General features: G+C 27.2%; 3 long non-coding RNA genes across 9 annotated transcripts; all 3 read right to left on the bottom strand.

Annotated features, from left to right (window-relative positions):
• Nucleotides 1-439: 439 nt before the first annotated feature.
• Nucleotides 440-4,443, bottom strand: LOC127114561 (uncharacterized). 2 transcript variants are annotated; one of them, XR_007800388.1, is made up of 2 exons: nucleotides 4,105-4,443; nucleotides 440-734 (listed from the first exon to the last, which is right to left on the bottom strand). It is a non-coding gene; the product is annotated as an uncharacterized LOC127114561 (long non-coding RNA). The 2 variants fall into 2 exon arrangements; XR_007800387.1 differs by lacking the exon at nucleotides 440-734 and adding an exon at nucleotides 3,494-3,788.
• Nucleotides 4,444-6,627: 2,184 nt separating this feature from the next.
• On the bottom strand, nucleotides 6,628-13,450 carry LOC127114560 (uncharacterized). 6 transcript variants are annotated; one of them, XR_007800383.1, is made up of 2 exons: nucleotides 13,275-13,450; nucleotides 6,628-6,832 (listed from the first exon to the last, which is right to left on the bottom strand). It is a non-coding gene; the product is annotated as an uncharacterized LOC127114560 (long non-coding RNA). The 6 variants fall into 6 exon arrangements; XR_007800382.1 differs by lacking the exon at nucleotides 13,275-13,450 and adding an exon at nucleotides 10,228-10,566; XR_007800381.1 differs by lacking the exon at nucleotides 13,275-13,450 and adding an exon at nucleotides 7,149-7,487.
• A 2,367-nt stretch (nucleotides 13,451-15,817) lies between these two features.
• On the bottom strand, nucleotides 15,818-16,596 carry LOC127114566 (uncharacterized). Its single transcript, XR_007800394.1, has 2 exons — nucleotides 16,345-16,596; nucleotides 15,818-16,028 (listed from the first exon to the last, which is right to left on the bottom strand). It is a non-coding gene; the product is annotated as an uncharacterized LOC127114566 (long non-coding RNA).
• Between the last annotated feature and the right edge of the window lie 5,976 nt (nucleotides 16,597-22,572).

Here is a 22,572-nt window from a genome sequence, read left to right as displayed (position 1 = left end):
GTGGTTCGACTAACGAACGAGTGGCTCAATACCCTCACGGTTTGGTGACCCTTTCGATTGTTAAAACTTTGATTTTAAGATCTACCTAATCATCAAACTAAGAGTTTTTTTTAAAATAAACACCAGTAGTAGGATATGAATAAGGATTTTCTTCGAAACACAATTTCAGATATACTGTATCAATCATAATTTTAACCAAACACTTGATTACCTATTATTAAGAATTTAAAATTAGAATATTTGCATAACTCAAATAAATTCTTTATCTTGTGTCTTTAAATCCACCCTCACTAACTATCCATGTATAATATATTTTTTGTGATTTCAAGGGAACCATATTTTTGATAAATTTAAAACATCCATTTTATTCAACATGAAAACATAAATAATTAAAATATTTAAGTAATATTTTATAAAAAAAGACAATGCAAATAATATATATTCCATTTTAAATTTCATTTATTCATAATAGTGTTTATAGTATTTTAAAGATTTACACAAATTTCTTACAAAAAGTAAGTTCCAGAGCTAAACTGAAGTGCACGTTTTATTATTTTTATTGAACTCATACAATAAAATTCATTGGTGAAAACAACAACATGTTGTCTTCTCAAGATGAGTAAAACATTGTCCCCCTTTTCCAAATCCCTTGCGAAAGCAATCCTGGTCACACGTTGCAACACAAGGCCCTATACAAACTCCTCCGGGAGGGACCAAAATACTGGTAACCAATCCTGAATCAACCAAAATTTAAAATTAGTTTGTGTCTGACATTGCTTCATATTTTTACATTATAAATCTCAATCTAATGTTCTTTCGAATTGAGAATTGATTAAACCATAATTGAATTGTTATTGATCTACATATCTTGTTTAAAAAGAAATCAACTTCTTAGAAGGGTTAAACAATCACATAATTTTTTAGACGAGTCTTTTTTACTTTCTTTTGAATATAAAGATGCAATATATGTTTCAATAAAAAACATTTGGTGTTAGTAAATTCTACTTTAAAATTGAAACTCAAAAATAAAAATAAAATTTCATTCTTACCCGAACTAACCATCAAAACAAGGCATAAAACACTCAAAAAACAAGATTGATTGGTGTGACATGCCATTTTGTAAGATTTCAATTTATATTTTGTTTCTTTGTAACGAGTAAGACTAACATAACTTCTATTATATAGGCCTAAAAACTGTATTAGTTTTTTAATATCTCATTTGACTATTAACTTTACATAAATTTATTAATGGAATCTTAAAGTAAGAAAGATAGATTTAAATAAATAAAGTGGTCAATAAAATGAATTTGATAATATTGAAAATAATTTTCATTTTCTATTGAATTTTGAAAGGAACATAAAATGATATTATTCATCAATGACTTCATACCTATAGTCAATTTTAATGATTAAAATATAATAAATAGATTTATATTTTATTTCTTTGTAACGAGTAAGACTAACATAACTTCTATTATATAGGCCTAAAAACTGTATTAGTTTTTTAATATCTCATTTGACTATTAACTTTACATAAATTTATTAATTGAATCTTAAATTAAGAAAGATAGGTTAGATTTAAATAAATAAAGTGTTCAATAAAATGAATTTGATAATATTGAAATATAATCTTCATTTTCTATTGAATTTTGAAAGGAATATAAAATGATATTATTCATCAATGACTTAATACCTATAGTCAATTTTAATTATTCAAATATAATAAATAGATTTATAAATACTTAAAATTATGTGTAATATATGATTATAAACATGTAGTTTAATTGAATAGATTATTATAATATTAAAATTAATAAATTTATTATAAAAAATACTACTCAATTTTAACCGAATGACAAAAAAATGGTGTCAAATTACGTAGGAGTTATTTTAGTCATCGTCAAATTACGAGTTGGTTTAAAAATTAACTGAATAAACTTTACGCGAATGTCCGAACACAACTATTTTGTTAACACTTGAACAGTTTCTATAAATTATAAAATATATTATTATTATCTTTAATTGTAACATATTGGTCATGAATTTTGCAATGTTTTATTATTTTGATTTTTATGCTGACTCGAGTACAAAGATTTTCTTAAGAATTTAACAACAAAACATTTCAACACTAAATTAATTAGTTGGTCATGATTTTATCATTTTATTTACAAGTCTCACATGCTAGTGAAGAAATGTAAAGTGCTTGTACATGTAATTATCATAAAACGACTATTTATTTTCTCATCGTATGCAAGTGTTTAAAAGGTTTGAGTCTTTATCTTGTAAATCAATCTTTGTTGAAGATTCTCTTACATTATTTATACTTTTTCTAATACTTTTGTTTCTAAACATATAATTCAATTCTTGTTTCATTACTAGGGTCTCCCAAATAAACTAAATCATCAGAGACATAATTCATTTGTATTTGAAATAGTGCTTTAAGGATCGAACTAGCTTGACCGGTCAAACAGAAAATTGAAAGGATCACCAATTTGGTCTTATTGTTGGATCAAGCAAGCTATTAAAACAGTTGAAACTGACTAGAACTGACCAAAATCAGTAAATCAGCGGGTTAAATGCTATCTTTTTTTCTTTAGCCAAAATGAGATTGCAATAATTATATATATATATATATATATATATATATATATATATATATATATATATATATATATATATATATATATATATATATAACTAGATTTTTTTTTTAAATTATTTGAAACAATTTTCCAACACTAGAATTAAATTTATAAGAAATTGCAGTTATTTTTTTATCCAGATTATGTTCCAATTAGACTTTGTTCAAAATTTATTTGTATTTGTATTTTGTACTATTTTGTTGTGTGTGATGATTATATTTAGCATTTGAATTTAAATAATGAACTTGTGAAATTGTTATAATTTGATGTTTTGTAGGTGTCATGATTTTTTTAGAGACCGAGTCACATGTTCGACCGGTTTAATAACTTTATATTTTTTGATAAAGACAGTATTATTAAATGACTTTTCCAATTTTATTCGGTTTAGTCATGCGGTTCGACCTGTGACCCGGTGGTTCGACTAACGAACGAGTGGCTCAATACCCTCACGGTTTGGTGACCCTTTCGATTGTTAAAACTTTGATTTTAAGATCTACCTAATCATCAAACTAAGAGTTTTTTTTAAAAAAAACACCAGTAGTAGGATATGAATAAGGATTTTCTTCGAAACACAATTTCAGATATACTGTATCAATCATAATTTTAACCAAACACTTGATTACCTATTATTAAGAATTTAAAATTAGAATATTTGCATAACTCAAATAAATTCTTTATCTTGTGTCTTTAAATCCACCCTCACTAACTATCCATGTATAATATATTTTTTGTGATTTCAAGGGAACCATATTTTTGATAAATTTAAAACATCCATTTTATTCAACATGAAAACATAAATAATTAAAATATTTAAGTAATATTTTATAAAAAAAGACAATGCAAATAATATATATTCCATTTTAAATTTCATTTATTCATAATAGTGTTTATAGTATTTTAAAGATTTACACAAATTTCTTACAAAAAGTAAGTTCCAGAGCTAAACTGAAGTGCACGTTTTATTATTTTTATTGAACTCATACAATAAAATTCATTGGTGAAAACAACAACATGTTGTCTTCTCAAGATGAGTAAAACATTGTCCCCCTTTTCCAAATCCCTTGCGAAAGCAATCCTGGTCACACGTTGCAACACAAGGCCCTATACAAACTCCTCCGGGAGGGACCAAAATACTGGTAACCAATCCTGAATCAACCAAAATTTAAAATTAGTTTGTGTCTGACATTGCTTCATAATTTTTACATTAAAAATCTCAATCTAATGTTCTTTCGAATTGAGAATTGATTAAACCATAATTGAATTGTTATTGATCTACATATCTTGTTTAAAAAGAAATCAACTTCTTAGAAGGGTTAAACAATCACATAATTTTTTAGACGAGTCTTTTTTACTTTCTTTTGAATATAAAGATGCAATATATGTTTCAATAAAAAACATTTGGTGTTAGTAAATTCTACTTTAAAATTGAAACTCAAAAATAAAAATAAAATTTCATTCTTACCCGAACTAACCATCAAAACAAGGCATAAAACACTCAAAAAACAAGATTGATTGGTGTGACATGCCATTTTGTAAGATTCCAATTTATATTTTGTTTCTTTGTAACGAGTAAGACTAACATAACTTCTATTATATAGGCCTAAAAACTGTATTAGTTTTTTAATATCTCATTTGACTATTAACTTTACATAAATTTATTAATGGAATCTTAAAGTAAGAAAGATAGATTTAAATAAATAAAGTGGTCAATAAAATGAATTTGATAATATTGAAAATAATTTTCATTTTCTATTGAATTTTGAAAGGAACATAAAATGATATTATTCATCAATGACTTCATACCTATAGTCAATTTTAATGATTAAAATATAATAAATAGATTTATATTTTATTTCTTTGTAACGAGTAAGACTAACATAACTTCTATTATATAGGCCTAAAAACTGTATTAGTTTTTTAATATCTCATTTGACTATTAACTTTACATAAATTTATTAATTGAATCTTAAATTAAGAAAGATAGGTTAGATTTAAATAAATAAAGTGTTCAATAAAATGAATTTGATAATATTGAAATATAATCTTCATTTTCTATTGAATTTTGAAAGGAATATAAAATGATATTATTCATCAATGACTTAATACCTATAGTCAATTTTAATTATTCAAATATAATAAATAGATTTATAAATACTTAAAATTATGTGTAATATATGATTATATTTAATTGAATAGATTATTATAATATTAAAATTAATAAATTTATTATAAAAAATACTACTCAATTTTAACCGAATGACAAAAAAATGGTGTCAAATTACGTAGGAGTTATTTTAGTCCTCGTCAAATTACGAGTTGGTTTAAAAATTAACTGAATAAACTTTACACGAATGTACGAACACAACTATTTTGTTAACACTTGAACAGTTTCTATAAATTATAAAATATATTATTATTATCTTTAATTGTAACATATTGGTCATGAATTTTGCAATGTTTTATTATTTTGATTTTTATGGTGACTCGAGTACAAAGATTTTCTTAAGAATTTAACAACAAAACATTTCAACACTAAATTAATTAGTTGGTCATGATTTTATCATTTTATTTACAAGTCTCACATGCTAGTGAAGAAATGTAAAGTGCTTGTACATGTAATTATCATAAAACGACTATTTATTTTCTCATCGTATGCAAGTGTTTAAAAGGTTTGAGTCTTTATCTTGTAAATCAATCTTTGTTGAAGATTCTCTTACATTATTTATACTTTTTCTAATACTTTTGTTTCTAAACATATAATTCAATTCTTGTTTCATTACTAGGGTCTCCCAAATAAACTAAATCATCAGAGACATAATTCATTTGTATTTGAAATAGTGCTTTAAGGATCGAACTAGCTTGACCGGTCAAACAGAAAATTGAAAGGATCACCAATTTGGTCTTATTGTTGGATCAAGCAAGCTATTAAAACAGTTGAAACTGACTAGAACTGACCAAAATCAGTAAATCAGCGGGTTAAATGCTATCTTTTTTTCTTTAGCCAAAATGAGATTGCAATAATTATATATATATATATATATATATATATATATATATATATATATATATATATATATATATATATATATATATATATACTAGATTTTTTTTTAAAATTATTTGAAACAATTTTCCAACACTAGAATTAAATTTATAAGAAATTGCAGTTATTTTTTTATCCAGATTATGTTCCAATTAGACTTTGTTCAAAATTTATTTGTATTTGTATTTTGTACTATTTTGTTGTGTGTGATGATTATATTTAGCATTTGAATTTAAATAATGAACTTGTGAAATTGTTATAATTTGATGTTTTGTAGGTGTCATGATTTTTTTAGAGACCGAGTCACATGTTCGACCGGTTTAATAACTTTATATTTTTTGATAAAGACAGTATTATTAAAATGACTTTTCCAATTTTATTCGGTTTAGTCATGCGGTTCGACCTGTGACCCGGTGGTTCGACTAACGAACGAGTGGCTCAATACCCTCACGGTTTGGTGACCCTTTGGATTGTTAAAACTTTGATTTTAAGATCTACCTAATCATCAAACTAAGAGTTTTTTTTAAAATAAACACCAGTAGTAGGATATGAATAAGGATTTTCTTCGAAACACAATTTCAGATATACTGTATCAATCATAATTTTAACCAAACACTTGATTACCTAATATTAAGAATTTAAAATTAGAATATTTGCATAACTCAAATAAATTCTTTATCTTGTGTCTTTAAATCCACCCTCACTAACTATCCATGTATAATATATTTTTTGTGATTTCAAGGGAACCATATTTTTGATAAATTTAAAACATCCATTTTATTCAACATGAAAACATAAATAATTAAAATATTTAAGTAATATTTTATAAAAAAAGACAATGCAAATAATATATATTCCATTTTAAATTTCATTTATTCATAATAGTGTTTATAGTATTTTAAAGATTTACACAAATTTCTTACAAAAAGTAAGTTCCAGAGCTAAACTGAAGTGCACGTTTTATTATTTTTATTGAACTCATACAATAAAATTCATTGGTGAAAACAACAACATGTTGTCTTCTCAAGATGAGTAAAACAATGTCCCCCTTTTCCAAATCCCTTGCGAAAGCAATCCTGGTCACACGTTGCAACACAAGGCCCTATACAAACTCCTCCGGGAGGGACCAAAATACTGGTAACCAATCCTGAATCAACCAAAATTTAAAATTAGTTTGTGTCTGACATTGCTTCATAATTTTTACATTATAAATCTCAATCTAATGTTCTTTCGAATTGAGAATTGATTAAACCATAATTGAATTGTTATTGATCTACATATCTTGTTTAAAAAGAAATCAACTTCTTAGAAGGGTTAAACAATCACATAATTTTTTAGACGAGTCTTTTTTACTTTCTTTTGAATATAAAGATGCAATATATGTTTCAATAAAAAACATTTGGTGTTAGTAAATTCTACTTTAAAATTGAAACTCAAAAATAAAAATAAAATTTCATTCTTACCCGAACTAACCATCAAAACAAGGCATAAAACACTCAAAAAACAAGATTGATTGGTGTGACATGCCATTTTGTAAGATTCCAATTTATATTTTGTTTCTTTGTAACGAGTAAGACTAACATAACTTCTATTATATAGGCCTAAAAACTGTATTAGTTTTTTAATATCTCATTTGACTATTAACTTTACATAAATTTATTAATGGAATCTTAAAGTAAGAAAGATAGATTTAAATAAATAAAGTGGTCAATAAAATGAATTTGATAATATTGAAAATAATTTTCATTTTCTATTGAATTTTGAAAGGAACATAAAATGATATTATTCATCAATGACTTCATACCTATAGTCAATTTTAATGATTAAAATATAATAAATAGATTTATATTTTATTTCTTTGTAACGAGTAAGACTAACATAACTTCTATTATATAGGCCTAAAAACTGTATTAGTTTTTTAATATCTCATTTGACTATTAACTTTACATAAATTTATTAATTGAATCTTAAATTAAGAAAGATAGGTTAGATTTAAATAAATAAAGTGTTCAATAAAATGAATTTGATAATATTGAAATATAATCTTCATTTTCTATTGAATTTTGAAAGGAATATAAAATGATATTATTCATCAATGACTTAATACCTATAGTCAATTTTAATTATTCAAATATAATAAATAGATTTATAAATACTTAAAATTATGTGTAATATATGATTATATTTAATTGAATAGATTATTATAATATTAAAATTAATAAATTTATTATAAAAAATACTACTCAATTTTAACCGAATGACAAAAAAATGGTGTCAAATTACGTAGGAGTTATTTTAGTCCTCGTCAAATTACGAGTTGGTTTAAAAATTAACTGAATAAACTTTACACGAATGTACGAACACAACTATTTTGTTAACACTTGAACAGTTTCTATAAATTATAAAATATATTATTATTATCTTTAATTGTAACATATTGGTCATGAATTTTGCAATGTTTTATTATTTTGATTTTTATGGTGACTCGAGTACAAAGATTTTCTTAAGAATTTAACAACAAAACATTTCAACACTAAATTAATTAGTTGGTCATGATTTTATCATTTTATTTACAAGTCTCACATGCTAGTGAAGAAATGTAAAGTGCTTGTACATGTAATTATCATAAAACGACTATTTATTTTCTCATCGTATGCAAGTGTTTAAAAGGTTTGAGTCTTTATCTTGTAAATCAATCTTTGTTGAAGATTCTCTTACATTATTTATACTTTTTCTAATACTTTTGTTTCTAAACATATAATTCAATTCTTGTTTCATTACTAGGGTCTCCCAAATAAACTAAATCATCAGAGACATAATTCATTTGTATTTGAAATAGTGCTTTAAGGATCGAACTAGCTTGACCGGTCAAACAGAAAATTGAAAGGATCACCAATTTGGTCTTATTGTTGGATCAAGCAAGCTATTAAAACAGTTGAAACTGACTAGAACTGACCAAAATCAGTAAATCAGCGGGTTAAATGCTATCTTTTTTTCTTTAGCCAAAATGAGATTGCAATAATAATATATATATATATATATATATATATATATATATATATATATATATATATATATATATATATATATATATATATATATATATATATATATATATATATATATATATATATCCAACTAGATTTTTTTTTAAATTATTTGAAACAATTTTCCAACACTAGAATTAAATTTATAAGAAATTGCAGTTATTTTTTTATCCAGATTATGTTCCAATTAGACTTTGTTCAAAATTTATTTGTATTTGTATTTTGTACTATTTTGTTGTGTGTGATGATTATATTTAGCATTTGAATTTAAATAATGAACTTGTGAAATTGTTATAATTTGATGTTTTGTAGGTGTCATGATTTTTTTAGAGACCGAGTCACATGTTCGACCGGTTTAATAACTTTATATTTTTTGATAAAGACAGTATTATTAAAATGACTTTTCCAATTTTATTCGGTTTAGTCATGCGGTTCGACCTGTGACCCGGTGGTTCGACTAACGAACGAGTGGCTCAATACCCTCACGGTTTGTGACCCTTTGGATTGTTAAAACTTTGATTTTAAGATCTACCTAATCATCAAACTAAGAGTTTTTTTTAAAATAAACACCAGTAGTAGGATATGAATAAGGATTTTCTTCGAAACACAATTTCAGATATACTGTATCAATCATAATTTTAACCAAACACTTGATTACCTAATATTAAGAATTTAAAATTAGAATATTTGCATAACTCAAATAAATTCTTTATCTTGTGTCTTTAAATCCACCCTCACTAACTATCCATGTATAATATATTTTTTGTGATTTCAAGGGAACCATATTTTTGATAAATTTAAAACATCCATTTTATTCAACATGAAAACATAAATAATTAAAATATTTAAGTAATATTTTATAAAAAAGACAATGCAAATAATATATATTCCATTTTAAATTTCATTTATTCATAATAGTGTTTATAGTATTTTAAAGATTTACACAAATTTCTTACAAAAAGTAAGTTCCAGAGCTAAACTGAAGTGCACGTTTTATTATTTTTATTGAACTCATACAATAAAATTCATTGGTGAAAACAACAACATGTTGTCTTCTCAAGATGAGTAAAACATGTCCCCCTTTTCCAAATCCCTTGCGAAAGCAATCCTGGTCACACGTTGCAACACAAGGCCCTATACAAACTCCTCCGGGAGGGACCAAAATACTGGTAACCAATCCTGAATCAACCAAAATTTAAAATTAGTTTGTGTCTGACATTGCTTCATAATTTTTACATTATAAATCTCAATCTAATGTTCTTTCGAATTGAGAATTGATTAAACCATAATTGAATTGTTATTGATCTACATATCTTGTTTAAAAAGAAATCAACTTCTTAGAAGGGTTAAACAATCACATAATTTTTTAGACGAGTCTTTTTTACTTTCTTTTGAATATAAAGATGCAATATATGTTTCAATAAAAAACATTTGGTGTTAGTAAATTCTACTTTAAAATTGAAACTCAAAAATAAAAATAAAATTTCATTCTTACCCGAACTAACCATCAAAACAAGGCATAAAACACTCAAAAAACAAGATTGATTGGTGTGACATGCCATTTTGTAAGATTCCAATTTATATTTTGTTTCTTTGTAACGAGTAAGACTAACATAACTTCTATTATATAGGCCTAAAAACTGTATTAGTTTTTTAATATCTCATTTGACTATTAACTTTACATAAATTTATTAATGGAATCTTAAAGTAAGAAAGATAGATTTAAATAAATAAAGTGGTCAATAAAATGAATTTGATAATATTGAAAATAATTTTCATTTTCTATTGAATTTTGAAAGGAACATAAAATGATATTATTCATCAATGACTTCATACCTATAGTCAATTTTAATGATTAAAATATAATAAATAGATTTATATTTTATTTCTTTGTAACGAGTAAGACTAACATAACTTCTATTATATAGGCCTAAAAACTGTATTAGTTTTTTAATATCTCATTTGACTATTAACTTTACATAAATTTATTAATTGAATCTTAAATTAAGAAAGATAGGTTAGATTTAAATAAATAAAGTGTTCAATAAAATGAATTTGATAATATTGAAATATAATCTTCATTTTCTATTGAATTTTGAAAGGAATATAAAATGATATTATTCATCAATGACTTAATACCTATAGTCAATTTTAATTATTCAAATATAATAAATAGATTTATAAATACTTAAAATTATGTGTAATATATGATTATATTTAATTGAATAGATTATTATAATATTAAAATTAATAAATTTATTATAAAAAATACTACTCAATTTTAACCGAATGACAAAAAAATGGTGTCAAATTACGTAGGAGTTATTTTAGTCCTCGTCAAATTACGAGTTGGTTTAAAAATTAACTGAATAAACTTTACACGAATGTACGAACACAACTATTTTGTTAACACTTGAACAGTTTCTATAAATTATAAAATATATTATTATTATCTTTAATTGTAACATATTGGTCATGAATTTTGCAATGTTTTATTATTTTGATTTTTATGGTGACTCGAGTACAAAGATTTTCTTAAGAATTTAACAACAAAACATTTCAACACTAAATTAATTAGTTGGTCATGATTTTATCATTTTATTTACAAGTCTCACATGCTAGTGAAGAAATGTAAAGTGCTTGTACATGTAATTATCATAAAACGACTATTTATTTTCTCATCGTATGCAAGTGTTTAAAAGGTTTGAGTCTTTATCTTGTAAATCAATCTTTGTTGAAGATTCTCTTACATTATTTATACTTTTTCTAATACTTTTATTTCTAAACATATAATTCAATTCTTGTTTCATTACTAGGGTCTCCCAAATAAACTAAATCATCAGAGACATAATTCATTTGTATTTGAAATAGTGCTTTAAGGATCGAACTAGCTTGACCGGTCAAACAGAAAATTGAAAGGATCACCAATTTGGTCTTATTGTTGGATCAAGCAAACTATTAAAACAGTTGAAACTGACTAGAACTGACCAAAATCAGTAAATCAGCGGGTTAAATGCTATCTTTTTTTCTTTAGCCAAAATGAGATTGCAATAATTATATATATATATATATATATATATATATATATATATATATATATTTATATATATATATATATATATATATATATCCAACTAGATTTTTTTTTAAAATTATTTGAAACAATTTTCCAACACTAGAATTAAATTTATAAGAAATTGCAGTTATTTTTTTATCCAGATTATGTTCCAATTAGACTTTGTTCAAAATTTATTCGTATTTGTATTTTGTACTATTTTGTTGTGTGTGATGATTATATTTAGCATTTGAATTTAAATAATGAACTTGTGAAATTGTTATAATTTGATGTTTTGCAGGTGTCATGATTTTTTTAGAGACCTAGTCACATGTTCGACCGGTTTAATAACTTTATATTTTTTGATAAAGACAGTATTATTAAAATGACTTTTCCAATTTTATTCGGTTTAGTCACGCGGTTCGACCTGTGACCCGGTGGTTCGACTAACGAACGAGTGGCTCAATACCCTCACGGTTTGGTGACCCTTTGGATTGTTAAAACTTTGATTTTAAGATCTACCTAATCATCAAACTAAGAGTTTTTTTTAAAATAAACACCAGTAGTAGGATATGAATAAGGATTTTCTTCGAAACACAATTTTAGATATACTGTATCAATCATAATTTTAACCAAACACTTGATTACCTAATATTAAGATTTTAAAATTAGAATATTTGCATAACTCAAATAAATTCTTTATCTTGTGTCTTTAAATCCACCCTCACTAACTATCCATGTATAATATATTTTTTGTGATTTCAAGGGAACCATATTTTTGATAAATTTAAAACATCCATTTTATTCAACATGAAAACATAAATAATTAAAATATTTAAGTAATATTTTATAAAAAAAGACAATGCAAATAATATATATTCCATTTTAAATTTCATTTATTCATAATAGTGTTTATAGTATTTTAAAGATTTACACAAATTTCTTACAAAAAGTAAGTTCCAGAGCTAAACTGAAGTGCACGTTTTATTATTTTTATTGAACTCATACAATAAAATTCATTGGTGAAAACAACAACATGTTGCCTTCTCAAGATGAGTAAAACAATGTCCCCCTTTTCCAAATCCCTTGCGAAAGCAATCCTGGTCACACGTTGCAACACAAGGCCCTATACAAACTCCTCCGGGAGGGACCAAAATACTGGTAACCAATCCTGAATCAACCAAAATTTAAAATTAGTTTGTGTCTGACATTGCTTCATAATTTTTACATTATAAATCTCAATCTAATGTTCTTTCGAATTGAGAATTGATTAAACCATAATTGAATTGTTATTGATCTACATATCTTGTTTAAAAAGAAATCAACTTCTTAGAAGGGTTAAACAATCACATAATTTTTTAGACGAGTCTTTTTTACTTTCTTTTGAATATAAAGATGCAATATATGTTTCAATAAAAAACATTTGGTGTTAGTAAATTCTACTTTAAAATTGAAACTCAAAAATAAAAATAAAATTTCATTCTTACCCGAACTAACCATCAAAACAAGGCATAAAACACTCAAAAAACAAGATTGATTGGTGTGACATGCCATTTTGTAAGATTCCAATTTATATTTTGTTTCTTTGTAACGAGTAAGACTAACATAACTTCTATTATATAGGCCTAAAAACTGTATTAGTTTTTTAATATCTCATTTGACTATTAACTTTACATAAATTTATTAATGGAATCTTAAAGTAAGAAAGATAGATTTAAATAAATAAAATGGTCAATAAAATGAATATGATAATATTGAAAATAATTTTCATTTTCTATTGAATTTTGAAAGGAACATAAAATGATATTATTCATCAATGACTTCATACCTATAGTCAATTTTAATGATTAAAATATAATAAATAGATTTATATTTTATTTCTTTGTAACGAGTAAGACTAACATAACTTCTATTATATAGGCCTAAAAACTGTATTAGTTTTTTAATATCTCATTTGACTATTAACTTTACATAAATTTATTAATTGAATCTTAAATTAAGAAAGATAGGTTAGATTTAAATAAATAAAGTGTTCAATAAAATGAATTTGATAATATTGAAATATAATCTTCATTTTCTATTGAATTTTGAAAGGAATATAAAATGATATTATTCATCAATGACTTAATACCTATAGTCAATTTTAATTATTCAAATATAATAAATAGATTTATAAATACTTAAAATTATGTGTAATATATGATTATAAACATGTAGTTTAATTGAATAGATTATTATAATATTAAAATTAATAAATTTATTATAAAAAATACTACTCAATTTTTACCGAATGACAAAAAAATGGTGTCAAATTACGTAGGAGTTATTTTAGTCATCGTCAAATTACGAGTTGGTTTAAAAATTAACTGAATAAACTTTACACGAATGTCCGAACACAACTATTTTGTTAACACTTGAACAGTTTCTATAAATTATAAAATATATTATTATTATCTTTAATTGTAACATATTGGTCATGAATTTTGCAATGTTTTATTATTTTGAATTTTATGGTGACTCGAGTAGAAATATTTTCTTAAGAATTTAACAACAAAACATTTCAACACTAAATTAATTAGTTGGTCATGATTTTATCATTTTATTTACAAGTCTCACATGCTTGTGAAGAAACGTAAAGTGCTTGTACATGTAATTATCATAAAACGACTATTTATTTTCTCATCGTATGCAAGTGTTTAAAAGGTTTGAGTCTTTATCTTGTAAATCAATCTTTGTTGAAGATTCTCTTACATTATTTATACTTTTTCTAATACTTTTGTTTCTAAACATATAATTCAATTCTTGTTTCATTACTAGGGTCTCCCAAATAAACTAAATCATCAGAGACATAATTCATTTGTATTTGAAATAGTTCTTTAAGGATCGAACTAGCTTGACCGGTCAAACAGAAAATTGAAAGGATCACCAATTTGATCTTATTGTTGGATCAAGCAAGTTATTAAAACAGTTGAAACTGACTAGAACTGACCAAAATCAGTAAGTCAGCGGGTTAAATGCTATCTTTTTTTCTTTAGCCAAAATGAGATTGCAATAATTATATATATATATATATATATATATATATATATATATATATATATATATATATATATATATATATATATATATATATATATATATATATATATATCCAACTAGATTTTTTTTAAAAATTATTTGAAACAGTTTTCCAACACTAGAATTAAATTTATAAGAAATTGCAGTTATTTTTTTATCCAGATTATGTTCCAATTAGACTTTGTTCAAAATTTATTTGTATTTGTATTTTGTACTATTTTGTTGTGTGTGATGATTATATTTAGCATTTGAATTTAAATAATGAACTTGTGAAATTGTTATAATTTGATGTTTTGTAGGTGTCATGATTTTTTTAGAGACCGAGTCACATGTTCGACCGGTTTAATAACTTTATATTTTTTGATAAAGACAGTAATTAAAATGACTTTTCCAATTTTATTCGGTTTAGTCATGCGGTTCGACCTGTGACCCGGTGGTTCGACTAAGGAACGAGTGGCTCAATACCCTCACGGTTTGGTGACCCATTGGATTGTTAGAACTTTGATTTTAAGATCTACCTAATCATCAAACTAAGAGTTTTTTTAAAATAAACACCAGTAGTAGGATATGAATAAGGATTTTCTTCGAAACACAATTTCAGATATACTGTATCAATCATAATTTTAACCAAACACTTGATTACCTATTATTAAGAATTTAAAATTAGAATATTTGCATAACTCAAATAAATTCTTTATCTTGTGTCTTTAAATCCACCCTCACTAACTATCCATGTATAATATATTTTTTGTGATTTCAAGGGAACCATATTTTTGATAAATTTAAAACATCCATTTTATTCAACATGAAAACATAAATAATTAAAATATTTAAGTAATATTTTATAAAAAATGACAATGCAAATAATATATATTCCATTTTAAATTTCATTTATTCACAATAGTGTTTATAGTATTTTCAAGATTTACACAAATTTCTCACAAAAAGTAAGTTCCAGAGCTAAACTGAAGTGCCCGTTTTATTATTTTTATTGAACTCATACAATAAAATTCTTTGGTGAAAACAACATGTTGTCTTCTCAAGATGAGTATAACATTGTCCCCCTTTTCCAAATCCCTTGCCACGGCAATCCTGGTCGCACGTTGCAACACAAGGCCCTATACAAACTCCTCCGGGAGGGACCAAAATACTGGTAACCAATCCTGAATCAACCAAAATTTAAAATTAGTTTGTGTCTGACATTGCTTCATAATTTTTACATTAAAAATCTCAATCTAATGTTCTTTCGAATTGAGAATTGATTAAACCATAATTGAATTGTTATTGATCTACATATCTTGTTTAAAAAGAAATCAACTTCTTAGAAGGGTTAAACAATCACATAATTTTTTAGACGAGTCTTTTTTACTTTCTTTTGAATATAAAGATGCAATATATGTTTCAATAAAAAACATTTGGTGTTAGTAAATTCTACTTTAAAATTGAAACTCAAAAATAAAAATAAAATTTCATTCTTACCCGAACTAACCATCAAAACAAGATTGATTGGTGTGACATGCCATTTTGTAAGATTTCAATTTATATTTTGTTTCTTTGTAACGAGTAAGACTAACATAACTTCTATTATATAGGCCTAAAAACTGTATTAGTTTTTTAATATCTCATTTGACTATTAACTTTACATAAATTTATTAATGGAATCTTAAAGTAAGAAAGATAGATTTAAATAAATAAAGTGGTCAATAAAATGAATTTGATAATATTGAAAATAATTTTCATTTTCTATTGAATTTTGAAAGGAACATAAAATGATATTGTCGCAACTCGAAAAATGGGGATACGACTTCAAAGCGAAGCGCGATCGCACGCTCGCAATGATGGACTGAACAGAGTCGCCACCGAACTTTATTTATTCCTAAAAAGGAAAGGGGAAATATCGATAAAACCCAAGACAAAAGAAAGGATAAGATATGGTCATCGCAACCAATATCAGGGTTCGGGAGTCGATTACGCGAGGGGAAGGTATTAGCACCCCTCACGTCCGTTGTACTCAACGGGAACCATTAGGTCAGTTGTGTGCGTTAGTGTTAGTTAAAATATTAGGCTTTTCAAATTATTAGGTGGGAAAGAAAGAAAGGATGAGAAGAGAATGTTTTTGGATTTTCAACGAAGGACTAAACCTAAGTTTTTTTATTAGTGGGCCTGACAAGATTTACAAATCCTGCTCCTACGTATCTCAAAAGAGAAATCAAGGCTTGCGTAGTTCTGGGTAGAAAAATGTTTGTTTGTTGGTCGATTTTAGCGAAAGCTACTTTGTGTCAAATCGACGAAAACATTGTTGGACTACCCAAAACAGGTGGAAAAACATTGCCTTGCATTGTTTTGAAACAAAGCACCTTTCGTTTGTGAAAAGGTTTAAGAGTCAATCGCACGGCGGCGAGAAAAAGAAATTGATTGGTTTGGTGTATTTTGAGTGATGGCGAGAACTTGGATGAGCGAGATATACATCTCGAATCCTAGCCTCAGGAGTGCACGATATACACCATGTTCCATTTCCATCTTTATTAAAAAAAATATTAAGGTAGGAATTAGGTATTTTGAAGTTTGAAAGACGAGTACTTGTGACCTACAAGCTCTTACAGATTGGGTCTAATACTCGGGACTACGTCTGGACATTCCACCCAGGCAGTCTGTTTCTTTCCAATATTGCTAAGAAAATGATTCGAATAATTACGAATGTTTTGGAGGGAAGACGAATATTTATGGCTTGCAAGTTCTTACAGCTTGAGCCTAATATTCGGGATTACGACTGGATATTCCATCCAGGTAATCTTTTTCTTCCAACTTTATTAAGGAAAAGATTTGAATATTTGGAATGTTAAAGAGAAGACGAATATTTATGGCTTGCAAGCTCTTACAGCTTGAGCCTAATATCCGGGATTACGACTGGACATTCCATCCAGGTAATCTTTTTCTTCCAACTTTATTAAGAAAATGGTTTGAATATTTGAGTGTGGAAGGGAAGACGAATATTTATGGCTTGCAAGCTCTTACAGCTTGAGCCTAATATTCGGGATTACGACTGGACATTCCATCCAGGTAATCTTTTTCTTCCAACTTTATTAAGAAAATGACTTGAATATTAGAGTGTTTTGAATTGATGAGATTGAAATGGTTTAGTTTAAGGAAATTGAAATGGTAGTGAAATAAATTGATTAATATTAAATTAACAAAATTAATTGATTAAAATTCGATTAAGTCGTCTAATTAAGGTGATTAAATTTAATTATCAAAATTGTTTGGTTAAAAATTAATATAATTAAATGACTAAGTTAATTAAAATTAGTTAACAAAATTATCTAATTTAATTCAAACTTTAATTAATTAACTTTAAAAGAAATAAGTGACAATATTGAATATAAAATATTAAATTGAATCGGCCACCATGTGCTCATAAACCGGTTTGTACATAGCGACAACGGACTTGACATGTCGTATGCAAGAACCGAAACACGGTGAAATATTCTATTAATTTATTGAAATTTAGGCAGCATAACGGCATGAAATTGCCAAATCCACCAATTGAAATCTCGATTAAAAATGCAATGGAATTAAACAATAACAATACACATTTATTTACAGCATCGTATAGTCATTACAATATTTAAATATTTAAATGTAATACATAATTTACAAGTACACAAACTCAACACCAAAACTGAAACGAAATGAAACTTGTATATGATGTGCATATGAGAATAAAATACAATTATATTACTATCATATGATTAAGTTCCAAATTTTGAAAGAAAAAAAAAAGTGACTAGTTTATTCTATATGAAACTTCTACTTTATACTAGCATAGTATATGATGTGTATATATAATACCAAAAGCACTACACAACCACTTTGTAGTTAAAGAAAAATGTATATACCTTTTTCAAAAAGAAAACAGTAAACAATTAAAACTATTAATATCCAAAAGTTTAAAAATAAATAAAATAATTTGAAAGAAAAGAAGAAGAAAAAGTTACACGATGGATCTGAGTTGTGATACGGTTTTGTGTCACAGCGGGAATATGTTCAGCAGTGGCCTTGGTGGTTCCGCCGGTGAGGGAGCAAGGAGATTTGGTGCGTGTGGAGACGAAGAAGATATTGTTGTCGACGAATGATATTGATGAACGGAGGACGGGATGTGTTTTAGATGGAGGTTGTGACGGTTTGAATGGAGGAGCACGGTGGTGTCGTGGTGTTTTCGGTTGTGGACAGGTTTAGAGTGAGGGAGAGTTTTTTTGAGTTTGAAATTTTTATGATGGTTATAGCTATGAGGAGAAGGAGATCCCCAATGTTTGTTTGTGAGAAACAATTTATGGTGGAAGATTTTTTGTCTTTTTCCAAAGAAAATGAAGAGGTGATGGGAGAGAAGCATCTGGAATTTTTTTCCAGTCCATTCTCTTTTAGAGAGAGGAAGAGTTTTTTTTTTATTTGTTTTTTTAGCTACCAGAGAGAGCCGTTGGGACGCGTGGCTTGAAGCTGATGGTGGTGGCTGGAAAGGAATTTTTCTGCTTTATCTTTTTTCAATACCAACTTATTTTTCCTTTTCCATTGAGAGACCATGTGAGGAGAGGAGTGGTACTATGGTTGGTAAAATAGGATCCAATGCAAATGCTGATATTGTTTTTTTTTTAAATAATTAATATCATTTTATTGCTAAAAAAAATATGCTTATTAAAAAAACTAATCCAATTTCAAAATAAATAATAGAAAAAATCTAATTAATTAATTTGGATATTTGGACAAAGAAACAAAACTAAAAATGACTGATTACGAATAAAAGTCGGATGAAAATTCGCTCGAAAAATTAAATCGGATGTACTAAAATGATCAGCACGAAATATACTTATTGAAAAATACAGCGTTTCTTTTAATTTTGAAATAAATTTTGACCGGTTAAACAGGCTTGAGCTGATCAAAAAGTGGCCGAAAAATTAGCTGAAAAATAAATTGAGCATACCAGATTAAACTACGCGAAATGTAGATTAATAAAATTGATGTCTAGAAACTTGATTTTAAAAATTTTCATCCACTAATTTGACGCACATCCGTTGATTAATTCAACCGGTTTGTCTGTAGATCTGAAAAAATTATTTCGACTGATATTTTAGGCAATATGCGGTATGGAATGCATGGTATGCTATGTAGAAATGCAATAGCTATGATGAATGTATTGAATCGGCGATTCAGGGTCAAAATTGGGGTGTGACAGTTGCCCCTATTTAAGTATCTTCAACATGAGAATATGAAGAAGTACACTCTTCATATGATCATAGTGGGAGATAATTAAATACTAAGAAGATCCAGATTTTGATCCTGAAACGCAAATGATATGAGATGATATGCATGGGTGAAAGATTCTCTTTTTTTTTGTAATTTTTATCTGCTAGGGGTATGATCGGACATAAGATAAACCCTAGCATGATGCTTTAGGATGGATACAGAATGAAACAAGGATCTGTGGGGGAATGCTGATGGTCTACAGGGAGACAGACAAATGGTAAAAAACAACTTGCTGGGGAAAACAAATCCGCTGAAGAGTCAGACACACACCGGGGAGTACTCATAGTGAAATTTGATAAACGACACTTAGAATACAAGAGATTTCGGTAGCAAGTTCACATATGACTTACTAAACCTGAATAGGAAAATTTCTACAACAGGTTCATATATGACCTGACAATACTGGAATAAAAGCTCAACAGCAACGGGTTCATACATGACCTGACAATGCTAGAGAATATCAAGAAGTTCTGACAGCAGGTTCATACATGACCTAACAAACTCAGAAAAATTCAAAAGAGAATATCAACAGGTTCATACATGACCTGATGACAAACTTGAATACTTTAGAAAATTTCCACAACAAGTTCATACATGACTTGCCGACACTGGAATAACCAAAGAGAAAGATTCTTCCAAAACAGGTTCATACATGACCTGGTAATACTTGAATAAAGGCTCAACAGCAACGGGTTCATACATGACCTCACAATGCTAGAGAATATCAAGAAGTTCTGACAGCAGGTTCATACATGACCTAACAAACTCAGAAAATTTCAAAAAGAGTATATCAACAGGTTCATACATGACCTGATGACAAACTTGAATACTTTAGAAAATTTCCCCAACAAGTTCATACATGACTTGACAACATTGGAAAGATTCTTCAAAAACAGGTTCAGACATGACCTGGGAATACTTGAATAAAGGCTCAACAACAACGGGTTCATACATGACCTGACAATGCTAGAGAATATCAAGAAGTTCTGACAGCAGGTTCATACATGACCTAACAAACTCAGAAAAATTCAAAAAGTAGTATATCAACAGGTTCATACATGACCTGATGATATTGGAACATTTTGAGAAAATTTCCAGAACAAGTTCATACATGACTTGACAACATTGGAACAAAAGGTTCAGCAACAGGTTCATACATGACCTGACAATACTGGAATAATCAAAGAAAAAGATTCTTCAAAATAGGTTCAGACATGACCTGGTAATACTGGAATAAAAGCTCAACAGCAACGGGTTCATACATGACCTGACAATGCTGGGGAATATCAAGAATTTCTGGCAGCATGTTCAGACATGACCTAACACACTCAGAGAAATTCAAAAAGAGTGTATCAACAAGTTCATACATGACCTGATGACAAACTTGAATACTTTGAGAAAATTTCCACGACAAGTTCATACATGACTTGACGACACGGGAATAATCAAAGAAAAAGATTCTTCCAAAACAGGTTCATACATGACCTAGTAGTATTGGAATAAAGGCTCAACAGCAACGGGTTCATACATGACCTCACAATGTTGGGGCAATCAAAGAATTTTCTGGCAGCAGGTTCAGGCATGACCTATCAAACTCAGAAAAATTCGAAAAGAGTATATCAACAGGTTCATACATGACCTGATGACAACTTTGAACCTTTTGAGAAAACTTCCACAACAAGTTCATACATGACTTGACGACATTGGAACAAAAGGTTCAGCAACAGGTTCATACATGACCTGGTAATACTGAAATAAAATCTGAACAGCGGGTTCATACATGACCTGACAAAACAGGAACGTTCAAAGAATTTTCAACAACAGGTTCATACATGACCTGACAACACTTGACTATTCAAAGAGTATTCAATTAACAGGTTCATACATGACCTGACATCGCTTGGAAGAGAAAAAAAATCAATGGGAGTTTTACCAATAGGTTCATACATGACCTGAGAATATTGGAAAACATACAAAGCAAGTTTCATTAATGGGTTCATACATGACCTGACATCACTTGGGAAAAAATCAAAGGGAGTTTTACCAATAGGTTCATACATGACCTGAGAATATTGGAAAAATCCAAAGAAAACCTCAACAACAGATTCATACATGACCTGCTGATATTGGAAAACATACAAAGCAACATCATTGGAGTTTTCTAACACAAAAACCTCCAAGCTTCTGGGAATTCCTCAAAATGATGAGTCATACATGACTCTCACGGAACCATCAGGAAAGACAGGGTAATTAAACTCTCTGTACGTGCCAACAACAATTGGACTTTGACTGTAAGCAATGGATTACAACCGGATTTTAACAAATTAGTGCCAACAACAATTGGACTTTGACTGTAAGCAATAGATTACAACCAGCTTTTAACAGATTTTGCCAACAACAATTGGACTT

The sequence above is a fragment of the Lathyrus oleraceus genome, unplaced genomic scaffold (assembly GCF_024323335.1).
Source record: "Lathyrus oleraceus cultivar Zhongwan6 unplaced genomic scaffold, CAAS_Psat_ZW6_1.0 chrUn0590, whole genome shotgun sequence".
Taxonomy (NCBI): domain Eukaryota; kingdom Viridiplantae; phylum Streptophyta; class Magnoliopsida; order Fabales; family Fabaceae; genus Lathyrus; species Lathyrus oleraceus.
This window is presented reverse-complemented; position numbering and strand designations above follow the sequence as displayed.